The sequence below is a fragment of the Ochlerotatus camptorhynchus genome, unplaced genomic scaffold (assembly GCF_037179485.1).
Source record: "Ochlerotatus camptorhynchus isolate MF236.1 unplaced genomic scaffold, CSIRO-AGI_Acam_v1.1 ptg000268l, whole genome shotgun sequence".
Classification (NCBI taxonomy): domain Eukaryota; kingdom Metazoa; phylum Arthropoda; class Insecta; order Diptera; family Culicidae; genus Ochlerotatus; species Ochlerotatus camptorhynchus.
This window is the reverse complement of record NW_027040758.1, coordinates 2,166,274-2,180,122: the sequence shown is the minus strand read 5'-3', so window position 1 is coordinate 2,180,122 and position 13,849 is coordinate 2,166,274.

The window sequence follows — 13,849 nt, the reverse complement described above, 5'->3', positions numbered from 1 at the left end:
TGTCCCGGAGAGCATAGTGAAAAATAACTGGTTCTTTCTTTCGGGTAAAAGTGATGACTGAACACATCGCAGAATTTACTGCCATTCGGTTCAAATGGCACCAGCTGGCAAACGCTTCAAACTGACGTTGGAGGAATTGACAATCATCGATCGAGCAGATCCATAAGTAGATTTTGAGATCGTCTGCATACGATGGTCGTGGACCTTCGATAACTAAATTCACGTCATTGATGTAGAGTAAGAAAATTAACGGTCCCATGACTTTCTTGAGGTATTCCTGACGTAGCTGCGAAAATGTCGGATTGGCAGTCACCACCAACTGACGATCGGCGAGATATAAGCAAAACCATCTCAAGAGATTTCCGCTAATCCCAAGTCGATCCAATTTGGCGATCGCGATGGCGTGATTTATCTTATCAAAGGCAGCAGACAAGTCAGTGTAGATGACGTCTGTTTGTGACCTTTCAACCATACTTTTCGTGATGTACGATGTCAGACACAGTAGATTCGTGGTAGTAGATCGACCAGAGGTGAAGCCATGTTGATCTTCATTTAGATACTGCTTGCAATGGGAGAGCAGAGGCTCTATGATGATTAACTCGAATAACTTCGAAATTGCGCACAACAATGCGTAGCGGTGACAGTAAGTTAGCGATATGCTTCTTCAGAAAGACTGAAGGGACACCATCCGGTCCAGGGTTGATAGAAGGCTTTAGTTTTAGTGCGGCAGTCGTTATCACTTCAGCGTTAACAACAATTCCACCCAGAGCTTGACCGGAAAGTGGAACGTTGCTTGCTGCTAGAGTCACGTATTCGTTGGTTAAGCTCTCGTCAGAGAAGACACTTGCAAACTTGATGGAGAACAAGCGGCAGACTTCCTGTGGAGTGGAAGCGACTTCGCCGTTCAATATCATGGATGATGGTAGACCAGACTCTCTGCGCTGCTCCTTCACGTACTTCCAGAAAGACTTCGGGTGCGACTTGAATTTCCTTTGAATCCCTCTCAGATAATGCAAGTAGCATTGACGGCTGACTCGCTTGAACTGATAATTGAGCTTAACGTAGTGACGTTTCAGTGACATCGTTCGACGCGGCTATCTTGATCGATTTCAGCTTATTCAATTCGTTCGTCTGCCAAGGGAGGTGCGATTCAATCTGGTGAACGCTCTTAGGTACGTGTCTGTCAATGACATAAGTCAAGCGGTTTCAACGTTATCAGAATCGAGTATGTTTTCCCAATCAATGCTTGACAGCACATCGGCAATGCTACGATGATCGGTTTTCCAGAAATTGTTAGACACCGTAGTGGAGATGTCTTCGAGATCCCGAATGTGATTGTCTTCAACAGTAATAACCAAAGGAGGATGATGAGGAACTTCCTTTACGAGTGGAGAAAGAGCCGACGAAATGAATGGAGCCGTATCCTGAGCGCTTACGAAACAGAGGTCTAAGCTACGATTGTTCTCGTTAACCACAGGATTGATTTGAGATAACGTCGCTGCGCTATAGCTGTCGAGAAGGCTAACTGATCCAGGATGGAAAGCAGACCCAGCGGGGTCCGGAAAGAGAAAGCCACTTTGGGAAGGTTTCCACGAAACACCAGCGAGATTAAAGTCGCCCAGAACAATAATCTCATCGATAGGTGACGCACAACCTAATATGGTGGAAACGGATCGACAATGAGTTTCGATAAGTTCAATATCGCGAACTCGGTCGGGTGTAATGTATATCACTCATAAGTACAGTGTGTGATCGTTCAGCTTGACAGCTACCCATGCCTGTTCAACGCAGTTCCACATGTCGTGCTCTATGGCTCTAGCATTCAACTCGGACGGAACAGCAATCAGGACACCGCCACCAGTGGACTTTCGACTTTTGTTCGGGTTTCGATCGCAGCGAAATACCTCGTACTCACATCCGAACGCTTGGCTGGAAAGCGTTCGAGAGTTTAGCCATGTCTCGGTTAAAACTATTACCAACAATCAATACGAAACTAACGATTTTAAATTGGCTCACTACTTGACGAGCCTATTGGTCCCAAGCAAACGATTAACGTACCCCATTCTAGTCGAAATTCTAGTACTACGCAATGTTTGTTTTGATTCGCTATGAAAGTTTGACAGATAAAATGAGGGGTTCGTGGATTTTCCTATGTTTCGAGGGGTGAATCAATTAGCTTGGGACCGAAGAGAGTACCAGAGCTGAGCCAAAAAGTTAAACACGTTTCTTCGGGACCTTCAAGTCTTAGAGTTACCTTCTTTTATACGATTTTAACTTAAACTGTAGCAATTTACGACTTCTGGTTGTCTGGGGATGTTCAGATTAAGGCATCTCAAATGGTACGCCTGATTGCAGAACCCAATACATTCGATGAATTCTTCATCCTTCACGGTCTTCGCACAGTGATCGTAAGCAGCAGCACTACTCATGATGCAGTCGTAAGTGCTACGAATCTTCGAACGATCGGATAAAGGTGGCGCAACGGTGATTCGATATTTCCCTATTACGAGACTACGGCGTTCAGATGAAGATGGCGCTCCAATCTTTCTTCAGCGAGGTAAGCGAAACCGATGAAAGGAATGGCCGGTCCAGAATTTCTGTATTGTTGCGATTCCACAACACAACAAATAGCACCTTATATTCAGTATTTGCGTAGAACTCCACTTTCCACGCACTTTATACACGTTAGGGATTAAAACAAAGTACAAAAAACAGTAGGTAGTGGCAAATAAACACGGAAATTATTGAAAATTTGAAGCGTACAGAAACAATAACAATCCTGTGCAATAACAATCGACGTGTGAACTCCGACGTTATATCAACTCTGTAATTATACAATTATTACAAAAACAAATATACAAACAAAACACAAGGTTAATCAAACTTACAATCTAAGGTTAATATTCTTAAAGAAAACATATATGAGTTGCATAAACTCCAGATCGCGTCTAGCCAAAATATCCCGAACTGGGACATTAGGTTGTCTACCTCAAGCCCGAAGGGAATCGTACAACTCGGATCTGACTCCACGGTGCTAAGCACATGACCAAATAATGTGATCTGCGTCCTGGTAACCTTGTCCACATTCACAGAGATTACTGTCCCCCAGCCCAACACAGAACAAGTGAGCGCTTAGCGAATAGTGATTGGACATGAGGCGAGACATCACACGAATGAAGTCTCGACCCACCTCCAAACCTTTGAAACTGAAAATTATGAAATAGTAGTTATTTTCAACAATACTGTTTGTTACTCGAAGTGGAGTATAATGCGCTCATCGAAATGTAGTGTGGAAGGCATAACCATCAGGCGTGAACTATTGAAGTTCAATAGAGGAAGACCATAGAAAAGCCTAAATGCATGTTTCGTTGGCATGAAATCGGTTTGCATATTTTGGCCTTTTTAATTTCACCGAATCAAACAAGAATTTAGCAATTTTCGATGAGCATATCAGTTGTAATATCTTGCCAATAGTCTAATACCACATTTAGATGACATTGCACTTAAGTGTCGATTCACTTTGTGGAGATCAGCTTTACCTCCATCTCCCCTACTTATTTTACATATTGTTACAGCATGCCAACAGCACTTGCTTAATATCTCATCTCAATCTCCATCATCTTGACTGATGACGAAAATGCAAAAATGGATGTTTGCCAGTAGTAATCCTGTGGTACTAGTTTAGTCCGATAAGAGAAGCATTGTCAGATGAAATAAATAAAGAATTAAAATGAAGTAGTTTCCGGAAAATTCTACACCCAGAGATTGATCGAGATGCTTTGTTGTTTGTTAAACTAAATTTACAGGAACCGTGCTGGAGGGAGAAAATTTATAACCTGTCCCCTTCTGTAGCAGAGTAATCTAGTTGTGCAAAGTTCCCCCGAACAAACTAACTTATTCTCACGCTCAGCTTCAGGTAACTAATTACCCTTAATGTTGCCACCCCTTGGTATACCGAATAGAGAAACCCAGAGCAGATAAACTGCATATGAAATGTTTATGGGCAAAATTAAGTTACACAAGTTTAAATTAGATAAAATTTACATTCTTGGCTCGGCAACCCATTTCCGATTCGAAGAACAGCAAAAAAATGAAAAGCGAAAGAGAATGGAAGAGGCGACCGCTCGTTCAAATAAATGAGCTGCTATACTGAGGCTGGCCAGTTTGTAACAAATAGCACCAGTTGTTGTCTTGAGCGATGTTTGGGATCGGAGTGCCAGGAAAAGTTTTTCCCCCTTTCGCCAGCAGCATCCATTCCGAAACGGAGCAGCAGCGTTGAAATGAGGCAACTTTTCCAAATGGAAAGTGCGAATGCACTTTGCACTTTCATCCCTACTGTACTGTATTGTTGTAAAGAAGGAGGGAAAATTTCGGTTGTTGGCAGCATACAGCAGCAACACATATGGTGAGTGGGTGGCTCTTGAGCGTCAGCATCGTCTTTTGTTTTCGAGCAACCGAGGATGGGAATAAGTTTTTCCTGCGATTTATGCATGAGCATCGAGGAGTGTTCACAGGTGGAGCAGAAGCAGTGCAATAAATAAACTATTTCGCAACTTTGAACAAGTTCAGATACAACAACGGAGCATACGTCGGAGCAAAGGCAGCAAAGTGCTTTTGTGAGTGAGCGTTTGTAAGTGCTGCAAGTGAGAGGGTTAAAAACTTAATAATTGCTGTTGGCAGCCAGGCAGGTGGATTTCGGTTCGCACAAACCCACATTCCAGCCCGCATCCTACACGCTTGTGACTTTGAAAAGTTTGTTCCATTCCAGGGGATGTTGCTCTGTACTTGGCTGAGTTCTACAGTTGAGTGAAGCGTTTCAAAGAAGTCTTTCTTAATTTAGTGATATGTCTTAATGCTGTACCGTCGGGTGCTACACTTTCTGCGAGCTATGGCTGTAACGAACTGAGCGCACTGAAGTCCGCTATGATGTGCTTGATATTCATGGCTGCACATTAGATTGATGTAAGTTTTGAAATGTTTGATCCACGGTGCTCAAACTGCTTCAAATCTTATCTTGATCATCCTTCCTAAGTTTCAACTCATTTGATTGAAAACTGATCAAGTACAAACCATATGACGTTTTTTTTATGGATATTATTACTATAAAAAAATCAATCTTTTTGTTCATAATTCCTAGCTTTTCTCCACCTTGCTGTACTAAATACTTGAAAAAATGCACTTCTTTTTAAGACTCTCCCGAACTCACGATTATCGCTGCTGAATTTCGCACTTAATTTTGCTATATGTCAAATGTATGCAAGCAAGGTGCATTTCACACATGGTTGGTTCATATTTTGACAGTTAAGTGTGTCACTCTACAAGAAATCAGTTACCTTGCTGTGCGACAAATTGTTACTATGCTCTGTCTGATAACTGTCAAAAAACCTGAAAACGTATCTATTGTGCGCCGGCCTTAAGTTGGTACAAATGTTGCAGCAAATTGATGATCGACTCTCTTCACTTTAATTCTGTGCTATAATCACACACTCATCACTAAATTTTTAAGATCATCACAAATTTGAAATCCGAAAGCGGCCATTTTCTGGTCCAGTTTTGGAGGGTGCCTGGCCTTGACTACGCCAATGAATGGTGGTTAAGAAAAAAGACGTAGAAATTACCCCGAGAATTGTTCGGTTAGACAAAGCCTTTTGTCCTATCTGCTTCGTTCTTCTTGAGTCCTGTGAATAATGTTTCCATTTCCCGGCGGAAAACAGCAGATGGCTGTCTTTGGAAACTCCCGAGCAAGGCTGCAGCCATTTCTTTCTGTTAAACATGTTTTTTGAAACATTGAAATCAATAGATTTTATTATATTTTATATCCTAGGACCTAGACGTCCCAAAGTGTTTCCGTATATTCTCGATGAGGATTCCAGCAGTTCCCGATGGAGATTCCAGGATCCAGGAAAGTCTCGAATCTTTATCGGGCACGTTTGGAATTGGGAACGTTTGAAATCTTACGTGTTGCATAGAGATTTCAGACATTTTCGATGGAGGTTCCACTCGTTCTTAACTTGGATTCGAGATGTTTTTTTTTGTTTATTGATTTATTTGATAACGCTCAATCGAATTAACTTTACAGAGGCGAGGATTCTTGTTCACTATACAAAATATCGTAAAATTAGAGTCAAAAGAACCACACAATAAAAACTTTATCTTCCGCTATCAAATAAGCCTCCTCCATCAGAATAGGATCCGCCTACAGTGGTTTAATTGTACGGTAGTATCGCCAACGGGGGGCAGAGCGCTTCCATTGCAGTAATGCACGCAGAACGTGGTCAGCACTCACACACTCATCACGAAACGGTTGCTTTCCAAATTCGATGACGCATCGACCGAAAGAACTGCTGATGAAGAAGAATGAGAAGGACCACACAATGATTGCTGCCGAGTAAACAGACGATCGCGTGACACACATCGAGAGTGGCCTGCTTCTGTCGACAGCCGAGTGAATGCTGATTTGAGATGTTTCTAACGGGAATTTCAGGCATTCCCGCCGGGGTTTGCAGACTTACCCGACATAAATTCGAGACTTTTCCAACCGAAATTTCAGACGTTCCCATCATAGATTCAAGGGGTTTTCGATTGGGATTCCAGGGCCCAACATTCAACAATATTAACGACAATGTGAATTCCCGTGGAATCACATTTGCCTCATAAGAACCACTTCGTAGGACCTACCTGAGTTTCGAAGTATTTGTTTGATCTTTGGAGAACTTCCATGACCTCTCTGAAGCTCGGAAAACTTCCTTGAAGCTGGTAAGACTTGCCTGAAATATGCAGAATTTTCCAGAAATTTTCAGAATTTTCCTGAAGTTTGCCGATTTACCCTGAAGTAACCATAATTTTCCTGAAGCTTGCATAATTTACCTAAAGTTCGCTTCTTAACATTCGCGGAGTTTTCTTAAAGATTGCAGACATTTTCTGAAGTTCATATTTTTTTCTGAAGTTCGCATTATTTTGCTGATGTATGTAGAACTTTCTTGAATTTTTTATCATTTTCCTGACGTTCGCATAATTTTTCCGTACTTTACAGAACAGATTTTTCTGAAATTAGCATAGTTTTTCTGAAGTTTGCTGGGTTTTCCTGAAGATAGAATAATCAATCCTGAAGTTAAGAGACAAACCAGCTAAAGCTGAAAGTCTCTATAATAGAGCAAAAAAAAATCCTGAAGTTCATGAAATGTTCCAGAAATTCACAGAGTTTTACTGATGTTTGCAAAACATTCCTGAACTTCTCAAAATGTACCAAAATTTCTCAGAATTTTTATGTAGTTCATATATTTTTCCAGAGGTCTGTAGAATTTTCCTGAAGTTTAAAAACCTTTCCTAAGGTTCATAAAATTTTCCTGAAGTTCGCAGAGTTTTACTGATGTTCGCAAAATATTTCTGAACATCTCAAAATGTTGATTTTTTTTAAAGTTCATGTAGTTTTCTGAGGTCCACAGAATTTTCCTGAAGATTTCAAAATTTTCCTGCAATTATCATGGTTTTCCTGAAGTTGGCACAGCTTTCCTGAAGATCAAATAATTTTCGTTAAGTTCACTGAGTTTTCCTGAAGATCGAAGAACTTTTATGAAATTCAAAGAATTTTCGTGCATTTCGTAGAATTTTCCTGAGATTTGCAGAGTTTTACTGATGTTCGCAAAACATTCCCAAATTTCTTAAAAATGTTCTAAATTTCTCAGAAATTTTCTGAAGTTTATACAGATTTTCAGAGGTCCGCAGAATTTTGCTGAAGTTTACAAACCTTTCCTGAAGATTACAAAATTTTCCAGAAATTATCATAATTTTCTATTTTTACTTCGTAAAATTTTCCAGAAGTTCACACAATTTATTGAAGCTCACATAATTTTCTTTAAGTTCACTGTTTTCCTGGAGTTCATAGAAGTTTTCTGAAATTTACAGAACTCTTGTGAAGTTCGCAGAGTTTCATTAATAATCGAAGAATTTTTCTGACAATTACAAAATTTTCCTGAAATTACCATAATTCTTCTAAAGTTCACAAAATGTTCCCTTATTTCGCTAAATTTTTCTGAAGTTTACACAATTTTCCTGAATTTTACATAATTTTCTTTATGTTCACCAAGTTTTCCTGAAGATCGCAGAACGTTTATGAAATTCAAAGAATTTTAGTGAAGTTTGTTGAATTTTCCTGAAGTTGGCAGAGTTTTACTGGTGTTCGCAAAACACTCTCAAATTTCTCGAATTCTTCCTAAATTTCTCATATTTTTTTCTGAAGTTCAAACAATTCTCCAGAGGTACGCATAATTTTCCTGAAGTTAAGAAACCATTCCTGAAGTTCGCAGAAATCCTGACTTAAAAAAAAAATATCCTGAAACTATCATAATTTTCCTGAAGTTTGCACAATTTTCCTGAAGTTTGCATAGTTTTCCTGAAGTTTGCTGGGTTTTTCTGAAGATTAAATAAACAATCCTGAAGTTCGTGCAATTTTCCAGAAATTTACAGAGTTTTACTAGTGTTCGCTTAACATTCCAGAAACTTCTCAAAATTTTCCAAAATTTCTCAGAATTTTTTCTGAAGTTCATATATTTTTCCAGAGGTCCGTAGAATTTTCCTGAAGTTAACAAACCTTTCCCAAAGTTCATTTTCCTTAAGTTCACAGAGTTTTACTAATGTTTGCAAAATATTTCTTATCATCTCAAAATTTTCCTAAATTATTCAGATTTTTTTGAAGTTCATGTAGTTTTCCTGAGGTCCACAGAATTTTCCTGAAGTTTACAAAATTTTACTAAAATTATCAAAATTTTCCTGAAGTTGGCACAACTTTTCTGAAGATCAAATAATTTTCTTTAAGTTCACTGAGTTTTCCTAAAGATCGAAGAACTTTTATGAAATTCAAAGAATTTTTGGGAAATTCGTAGAATTTACCTTTTACTGAAGCTCATACAGTTTTTAAGAGATCCGCAGAATTTTGCTGAAGTTTACAAACCTTGTTTGAAGATTATAAAATTTTCCTGAAATTATCATAATTTTTTCATTTTTAATTCGCAAAATTTTCCTAAAGTTCACACATTTTTAGAAGTTCACATAATTTTCTTTAAGTTCACTGTTTTCCTGAAGATCGTAGAAGTTTTCTGAAATTTACAGAACTTTTGTGAACTTCACAGAGTTTCATTAATGTTCGCAAAACATTCAAAAATTTCTCAAAATTTTCCTAAATTTCTCAGAATTTTTCTGAAGTTCATATAGTTTTCCAGAGGTCCGCGAAATTTTACTGACGTTAACAAACCTTTCCTGAAGTGTGCAGAAATTTTCTGACAATTACAAAGTTTTCCTGAAATTACCATAATTTTCCTGACGTTCGCGATATGTTCCCTCACTTCGCAAAGTTTTCCTGAAGTATGCACAATTTTCCTAAAGTTTACATAATTTTATTTAAGTTCACTGAGTTAACAAACCTTTCCTGAAGTGTGCAGAAATTTTCTGACAATTACAAAGTTTTCCTGAAATTACCATAATTTTCCTGACGTTCGCAAAATGTTCCCTCACTTCGCAAAGTTTTCCTGAAGTATGCACAATTTTCCTGAAGTTTACATAATTTTCTTTAAGTTCACTGAGTTTTCCTGAAGGTCCCAGAACGTTTATGAAATTCAAAGAATTTTAGTGCAGTTCGTAGAACTTTCCTGAAGTTCGCAGAGTTTTACTGATGTTCTCAAAACATTCCCAATTGCTTGAATTTTTCCTTAAATTTCTCAGATTTTGTCTGAAGTTCAAACAGTTTTCCTGGTTCCGCTGAACTTTCTTTAAGTATGCAGTTCAAGTTCAGAGAGTTTCATTGTTGTTCTCAAAATTTTCCTCAAGTTCAGAGAGATTTTTATGTTCGCAGAAATTTTCCTGAAATTCGCTGAATTTTCTTATATATCATAAAATTTTCCAGAAGTTCCCAGAATCATTCTGAAGCTCACAGCGTTTTCCAAACATTCATGCAATTTGCAGAACGTTTCTGAAGGTCACAAAATTATACTGAAATTTACGAAATTTTTCTGAAATTAGCAAAACTTTCTTGAAGTTCGTAGAATTTTCCAGAAGTTTCATAGAACTTTCTTGAAGCTTACAGAACTTTCCTAACGTCGGCTAAATTTTCCTTAATTTATCAGAATTTTGCTGAAATTGACTAAATTATCTTCATGTACACATCATTTTTCAGAAATTTGTAGAGTTTTCCCAAAGTTCAGAGAATTTCCCCGAAGCTCAAGGAATTATCGTGAAGTTCGCAGAATTTTTAAGATGGTGGCAGAACTTTTCGTTAAAATCACTTAATTTCCCGGAGGTTCGATAGAACTTTCCTAAAGTTCGTAGAACTTTCCTAAAGTTCGTAGAACTTTCCTAAAGTTCGTAGAACTTTCCTAAAGTTCGTAGAACTTTCCTAAAGTTCGTAGAACTTTCCTAAAGATCGTAGAACTTTCCTAAAGTTTGTAGAACTTTCCTAAAGTTCGTAGAACTTTCCTGAAGTTCGTAGAATTTTCCTGAAGTTTTCACAATTTTCCTAAAGTTCGCATATTTTCAAGCTTTTTTTAGTTTTTCTGAAACCTGCAGAATGTTCCTAAAAATCACAGATTTTTCAAAAGGTTCGCAGAATTTTCAAAAATTTCATAGAATTTTTTGAGGTTAGCATAATTTTCTTGAAGTTTACGTAACATTTCTGAAGTTCAAAGAATTTTCTTGAAGTTTGCAGAAATTTCCCGAAGTTTTCACAATCTTCCTTAAGTTAGAATAATTTTCCAGAAGTTCACAGAACATTTCTGAAATTCACAGAATTTTCGTGAAATTCGCAGAACTTTCTAAAACTTCTAATAAAAATGTCATGATTTCGCAGATTTTTCAGAAGTTCACATAATTACCCTGAAGTTTATATAATTTTCCTGACGTTCACAAAGTCTTCCTGAAGTTCGCAGAATTTTCTTAAAACTCTCAGAATTTTCCTGAAATTTGTAGATTTTTCTCTGAGAAGAAATTTTTAGAATTTTCTTTAAGATTGAAACCTTTTTTTAGTTTGCAGAACTTTCCTGAAGTGTGCAGAACTTTCTTGAATTCCACAAAAGTTTCTAGTATTTCTCAGAAGTTTCCTGGCGTCCGCAGATTTTATTAAGTTCAACGAACTTTCTTTTAGATTGCAGAATGTTTTTGAATTTCACATAGTTTTTCTGAGGTTAACATACATTAACAGAATTGTCCTTAAGCTAAGAGACTTACAAAGTTACAAAGTTACAAGTACAAAGTATTTTCATTGTTCGCAGAACTTTTTCTGAAGTGCGCTGATTTTTTTAAATTTCATAAAATTTTCCTGAAGTTTGAAGTGTTTTCTTGAAGTTTACAGAACTTTCATAAATTTCGCAGTATTATTCTGAAGTCTGTAGAGTATTCTTGAAGATCGCAGAACTTTCCTCAAGTTTTTCAAACTTTCCTGCAGTTCGCAGAACGTTTCTGAATGTCACAAAATTATCCTGAAGTTTGTGGAATTTTCCCGAAGTTTGCAGAGCATTCTTGAAGTTCGCAGAATTTTCCATAGAACTTTCTTGAAGCTTACAGAACTTTCCATGGGTTTGCTGAATTTTCCTTAACTTGCAGAATTTTCCTGAAGTTAACAAAATTTTCTTCATTTATTCATCATTTTCCTGAAGTTCGCAGAGTTGTATGTTGTTGGCAGAAGTTTTCGTAAAATTTGCTTAATTTTCCCGAGGTTCGCAAAACTTTCTTAAAGTTCGCAGGTTTTAAATGCGTTTGACACATGAAGCCTGTCAATTTCGCTTTCAGAGTTTCAGTATCTGGAATCTGACTCTCTCCCAGAAGTTTTTCCTGTCTAACTCCCGTTGATAACCCTTCTGCCTTCCGTCGGAAGATTTTTTTGATATTCTCCCGAAGTTACCTGTGATCCATCTCAGGAGATTTAGTTCAGCTTCCATCTTCTTCAGAAGCTTTTCCAACTTCAGGGAGGTTTTTCTTTTTTGGAGTTCTTCCAGATTATTTTATTTTTTTTTTTCAGACTGGACCCGTAAGAATTTTTAAACTGAAGCTGACAGAATCTCTCGAGATTCTTCCCCGAGCAGGAAAAAAATATTCAGGTATGAAAATAGCATAACTGGCAGCCTTAATATGGTATTAGTGAGGCTGACATAAGATTAAAATACCAATATTAAAACCTCAAAATTTTATATGAATAACGAACTAATAAATAATTTAGTTATTACAATAACAAACGGATAACAGACGCTTTTTAGATGCCAGAATACCATAGTTTGTTATTTTTAAGGTCTTCTAATACCAATTCAATAACTCTTTTAGGTGTTATTGTCTACAAACTGAAAGATCCCATTTTGTTATTCTGCTATTCATTTGATATTTTACAAAATATTTCGATAACTGAATAATATCAAAACAAGGTTTTATACCACAAGCGTACCAAAATCTGATATCATACCACATTAAGATATTCATTTGTTATCGATTAGCTATCGGTTCCTGCTCGGGTCTTGCTTCGGACTGTCGTGGATGATTTAACCGACTTATTCTGGAAGTTATTTTTAATTTCTCTCAGAAAATGTATTTGGGTTTGGCTGGAACAATATTCCAAATTTCTTGACAAGACTTTCTGGAATCCCCTCTAAGTGTTTTCTATTTTTTTTTATAGAAGTGTCTCCAAACTTCGCCCATCATCATCATTGCAAGTTTTGCTTCAATCCCCACGAAACTTTTTCCAAGAATGTTTTCCTTCCGCTGTAATTATGTTCTGTTGTCCTTCTGAAGTCTTTCGAATGTTCTTCCGTCTTTTCGTGGAACTTAAAACATACCTTCCAACGTAATTTTTACCTTAAGTTTCATCCGATTTGCTATGTACAAAAGATTCTACCGGATATTAATTCAAATTCCCGCAGAAGCTTCTTCCCACGATTGTTTCTTTCGACTTCCCTTGGAAACGGAAAACGTGATTTTTGGTAAATTTTCCAAGAAAGGTTATTCCGGGATGTCTCGGATAGGTAACAATAGAAAGCCCTCTATAATAAAACTGAAAAAAGTTCTTCCAATCAAACAGAGCAATGTATTTTAATAGCTCGATAGGAACAGCTTTTAGCAGAGTTCCAAACTTTTACTAGAGGGCTTTAGAAAATACTACCTGTTAAGGTGACACCAGGGTTGCCCGGTATCCTGATATTTTTCCATAATCCTGATAAAATGATAAAGGACTCATTTATCCTGATATTTGTAGAACAGTCCTGATTTCAAATAATTGATGCCCACCCCTCGCTCACCACTTCCAAAATTTTCGACTATCAATGTCAGTAACGACTTTTTTTCGTTTGATTTTATGACTTTCCCAACCATCGCTTAATCCCTCAACACATTTTTAATAGCCTTAAGCTCATCGTTGGAGTTTCCACAGGGAGAACGATACACGCCTGCTGAACGAAGAGAAATACTCTGGAGTCGGTTTTCATACGTTTTTTATCCGTTTTAGGACAATGCAATTTGTGGTCCCCCGCGTAAAACTCAACTCCAGTGTACCTATTTTCAAGTCAAACCACCTATCTAAAAAATAAAGCAAATAGCGGGCACAAAATTGAACTCTAATTTCCCGTTGACATCGACGGACTGTGAAAAATTAACCCGAATCAATCAGCATCGTGCCTAGCCTGCCCCAGACCGTAACCGCCGCTGCTCACCTCTTATCCGGAAATGCCATCCTATAACTACATTTCAACTGTGAACGAGCACGGAGCAAACATAATATTCAATTAAAACTTACGCCAAGAAATCTCACGAACTTCAATTAAAATTTTCGTCATAGTTTTGCTTGCCTGCGCTGTCGTCTTCGTCGTCGTCGTCGTCGTTC